Genomic DNA, 5,096 nt, shown 5'->3' on the forward strand with positions numbered 1-5,096 from the left:
AGTCCCATTTAGTTAGGGTTGCAGGTGCCACACAGATGGTGGAACAGTTCAGCTGAGACACAGGTTCCAGCCTTCTACACGAATGATCATAGCCACTCCTTGTTGTGCTGAGAGCTCCACTCTGGGCCCCTCTGTAGCCTTCTTTGATGGCCGTAGGACCTGGCGACAGGCTCCTCTCTCCCTCAGTGGTACCAGTGTACTTACCCAAGGTCCCTCGTCGCTGAGCCCAGGGACTTGCACCTCTCCAGAGACATGGCACGTAGGGCTCCTGACTCCTCCTGCTGCACCTCTCCTCGCCCTCACAGTGGGTGCTGCCCCACTTCCCTGGCGCCTCCACTCTACTTCCTGCTTCCTGTCCCTTGTCTACTACACCCCTCAGTCTGGACCTGAGGCTGATTTTTCCACTGTGTTCCTGCTAGTGGCCTCGAGTTCCTATTCTCCAGCTTTCACATCTACTCGTGGGTTTGAGCTTTCCCAGAGCAGAGAACTCCCCTACTTCTACTTCTGTAACTCTCAGGCTGGCACAAGTGCCCTCCACATCACCCCGCCAGCGTGGGTGGGAACCAGCAGGCCCCCTGTGTCCCATCCTCCTCACCCTTTCCTCCCAGCTGCCCTGGACGCTGCTACCTGCCTGGCCTGGGAGTTGGGAGGAGATGGAGAAACTAGAACATGGACACAGACATGGTATATTCAGTGCCCCGGGCTGCCGTGCCTGGGAGAGACTCTGTTCCTCCCCCATCTCTTCTTGCCCAAGACCTGCCTGATTCTGCCTCCCCAGGGCAAACATTTTAAGAGTCCATTGGGAGTTTATTACAAGAAATGATTGACTGCCAGGAATGGTGGCTTATGCCTGTAATCCCAGCTCTTTTGAAGCTGAGGCTGAGGCAGAGGGATTGCTGTAAGTTTCAGGCCAGCCTGGACCACGTAGTTTCAGGCTAGCCTGAATCTCAGAGTGAGACCAGGTCTGAAAGAAAAAATTATCCAGCCAGGGATTTAGCTCAGTGGCTCTGTGCCTGCCTTGTCAAGTGCAAGGTCCTGAGTTTGATCCGCAATACAAAAAAAAAAAAAAAAAAAAAAAAAAAAAAAAAAAAAAAAAAAATAAAAAATTACCAAGCCTTGAGGAATACAGAAAAGTGTTTATTGCAAGAGGCAGGGTAGGCAGGCCCTAGAGATTTTTATGTTTCATTTCAACAAGAGGAGGGGGGTCTAGAAAAGTCACCCCTCTCAGCAGCTCAAGGGGTCGCTCTCACCCACCTCAGGCGCAAGGACAGCCAGGTGCTGTGGACCTCTGTCATATTTTGTTCCAGAGTCCAGTTCCCTGGGCATTGCTAGAAGCAGTCCTGGGTAGAATTAGTTAACAAATGTGTAAAGATTGACCAGTGCTAGTGGTCAAGGGAATCAGAATAAGATGTGTAAGTCTGTACCAGGAGGGGCTTTTTACAGTATGCTGGTTTGGGGAAAGAAATGGTGTTCTCCAAAAGGATCGAGCGGTGTGTGAGTAGTCCTTGTGCACACTTACAAGGTGGAAAGTTAATGCTCTACCACGGACGCCACTCAGCTGCAGTGTGACTCTTACAGAAAGGATGGTAAAATAACAGTGATTCCCCCAGCCATGGCCTCCCGACCTTCCGGGCCACTGACTGGAGTCCTGGCTGTCGCCTTGGTGGGACCGTTCGGAGAGTCTGAGAGCGACACCTTGTGGGGGCAATGGTTAATGGCAAGCACAGCGGCAGTCTCCGCTTGGAGTGCCTGGGCTGTTCGGCAGGTGTAAAGGTAGGTGCCCAGGATGCGGGTTGCAGAAAGCCCCGGGTTGCGAGCAGCCCCAGAGAACGGCCAGCTCCACGAAGTAGGACTTGAAGGCTTGGGCTTGTTTTCGTTTCATTTATTTTGGGGAAAATTTTAAACACATCATGATTTTAGTGGTACAGATAATACTGGCTACACTAATATGCATAGAAAAAAGAATAAATAGAAACGCACCGCAATGATAACAGAGGCTACTTTGGGTATTGAGATTATAAATGAGTTTGATCTGTTTAAAAGCTTTTGTAGTAGTCAGGTGTGGTGGCACACGCCTGTGATCTCAGCACTCTCAGGGCTGAGGCAGGAGCGTCATGAGAGTTGGAGGCCAGTCTGGGCTACGTGGTGAGTTCAAGGCCAGCCTGAACCAGTGAGACCCTGCCTCAAAAAACCAAAACCAAAACAGAGAGAGAGGGAGAGAGAAAGAGAGAGAGAGGAGAGAGAGGCTAAGAGAGGGACTGAATAGCATTCTAAAGTATAGATAGCACAATTATTTTTTTGTGTAGGTCCTCATCTGTAGACATTTTTTTCTATTTCTTGTTAAAAATACTGCTACAATGAACATTCTTGAATATATGTTGGTATTTTTTAATGATTGTATAAAGTATAGTCCTCACCACAGAGTTCCCGGGTTGCCCTCCCAAATAACGGCACCAATTTATACCACTCCCAACAGAACAGTAGTGAATTATTTTCCTATCAACTCTGCTGTGTATTTATCACTTTTTAAATTTTTTTTTTTTTTTGGTACCAGGGATCAAACTTGAGACCTTGCACTTGCCAGGCAGGAGACGGAACCACTAGGCTAAATTCCTGGCCCACATTTTTTCAATATTTAGAAAAAGGTTTTAAACTTTTAAAATAAAAAATAATTTTAAAATAGCACATATACATCAAGTCATAAGATAAAGCTTAATACATTTGATCATGTTAAAAGACACCAAATAGAACAAATATGACCAAATTTAAGGCATGCATTTACATACATAGATTAAGAAATGAAATTATATACTTAAGCATCCTTTTTTCTAAAAATCATTAAATCCACAGATCAACAATAAAACCAATTCTCTTCATTTACCTCAAGATACAACTGTTCTATTTAAAATAACACAAATACACTTGTTAGAATTTTATGCCTTGTACATACATTATGTATTACATAGATAGTATGTATATATTTGTAGTGTCTGTACAGATAGATAAATATATATATATATATATATGGATATGCACACACATACAGATGCACACGGATGTACTTTAGGTCATCTGTACTACTATTGCGGGATTCTAATGAGCTGAATTGGCTGACTGGAAATGAAATTGTCTTTTGTGTCAAACACGTTCATCATACCCATTGAGCTCAAAACATCATCCCTATAAATGTCCTTGCTTTTTGTACAGCATGTAATCATGCTAGGCACTTCAATAAATATTTCTGATAATCAGCGGTTGGAAGGTGGAATAGTAGATTGACCAAACACACCTGCATGTGACATAACTTGGTGAAACAAATCAGATAAGCTTGAAGTCAGAGGATTATGGGAGCCATTAAGTTTGCCTGTTACTTTTCAGGAGAAAATTTACAGAAATCCTAATGAGTTCATATAACAACCCTGCTCCTTTAACTTGTACCTGATTTTACTAATTGTTCCTATAGTCTTCTGCCACTTACTAACAGAAATCCAAGCATGGATTCATTTTAAAATCTCCCAGGAGAAAGGCTATGGACAAACTGCTCTAATTTTCAATAACCTAAAGGAAAATGAACAACTTGGAAAACCAACCTATGTTAGAAGAATGAAACAGATATCTATTCTTTAAAGTTGGGTAAAATTAATCACAGATAAAGAAAGGGAAGAAACAGGGTTTTCCTTTCAGTATTTTTTCATGCTTATTAATTATAACAATTCAATAATTTTTTCATGTTAATTAGGTTTCTTTTAAAAACAAATTCTAGGGGCTGGTGATTTAGCTCAGTGGTTCCGCTGTCTGGCAAGTGCAAGGTCCCAAGTTCGATCCCTGGTACAAAAATTATTTTTAATTAAACAAAATAAAAATAAGCTCTACTATAGCATATGCTAGGGAATCAAATTAAAAAAAACTCTACAGTAATTGAGTATCATTGATCTTGTTATTTCGTGGTTCTTGGTGAAATGCATGTCCAAACATCTCCTGTGAGTGCAGTAAGATATGGGAAATATCTTACCTCTCTTAAGGTCCTCAGTTTGTTTCATCAATAATAGCTAATGAAAGGGATCCTATTGTAGATGAACTCTTTCTTTTTTCATGGTGCTCAGAATTAAACCCAGGCGCTTGTGCATGACAGGCAAGTGCTCCACCACTAAGCCATATATATATTCTCAGTGCTTTTCAAAATTTCACTTTGAAGGTCTTTTTGGGCTGCCCAGAACTGGCCTTGAACTTGTAATCCTCCTGGCTCATTCAGCCTCCAAAGTAGCTAAGTGTGTGCCACTGACTCTGGCTGAACTCTTAATTTATTCTAGGAAAGTCATGTCTCCGATTTTAAGAATATGAAAAACTGGGCTGGGGGTTTATCTTAGTGGTTTTGCCATCTGCTTTGCAAGCACAAGGTCCTGAGTTCTACACCCAGTACCTGCCCCCCAAAAATATGAAGAACCATACAACATACATTTGTAAGACCTAAAGTCTCACTTCCACTCACTGAACTCTTTTTATTCTAGGAAAGTCATGTCTCCGATTTTAAGAATATGAAAAACTGGGCTGGGGGTTTATCTTAGTGGTTTTGCCATCTGCTTTGCAAGCACAAGGTCCTGAGTTCTACACCCAGTACCTGCCCCCCACAAAAATGAAGAACCATACAACATACATTTGTAAGACCTAAAGTCTCACTTCCACTCCACGGAGCGTGAACAGCCAAAAGGCCTCCACGATGCTGGGCCCTAACACCCAGCGAGGCTCCGGGAACACGACAGAGAACCGAGAAACCCAGGAAGGAACACACCAGCCTAGATGGTAAAGAGACCTTTATTAGTCTGGCCAGACGGCACTCCCGGAGCCAGGTGGCTCAGAGAGGCAACTGCTCAGGGGCTGAGGTACTTTTTATAAGGTTTTTCTAAACAAAGAGTCAGGGAATTCACAGAACAAGACTGCAAACACATTGCTTATCTTATGCAGGAAATGTTCTAGGGTCACCTTTTGTCAAACCATTTGCCCCTGGGCGGGCTGTTAACCAAGGTAGCAATTAGCATATGAAGAAGCACAGTCTGGCCTATTAGCATGGAGTCACTTTAGCCTATTCAAGTCTTACA

This window comes from Fukomys damarensis, unplaced genomic scaffold (assembly GCF_012274545.1).
Source record: "Fukomys damarensis isolate Sample0158 unplaced genomic scaffold, DMR_v1.0_HiC HiC_scaffold_7, whole genome shotgun sequence".
In the NCBI taxonomy this organism is placed as follows: Eukaryota; Metazoa; Chordata; class Mammalia; order Rodentia; family Bathyergidae; genus Fukomys; species Fukomys damarensis.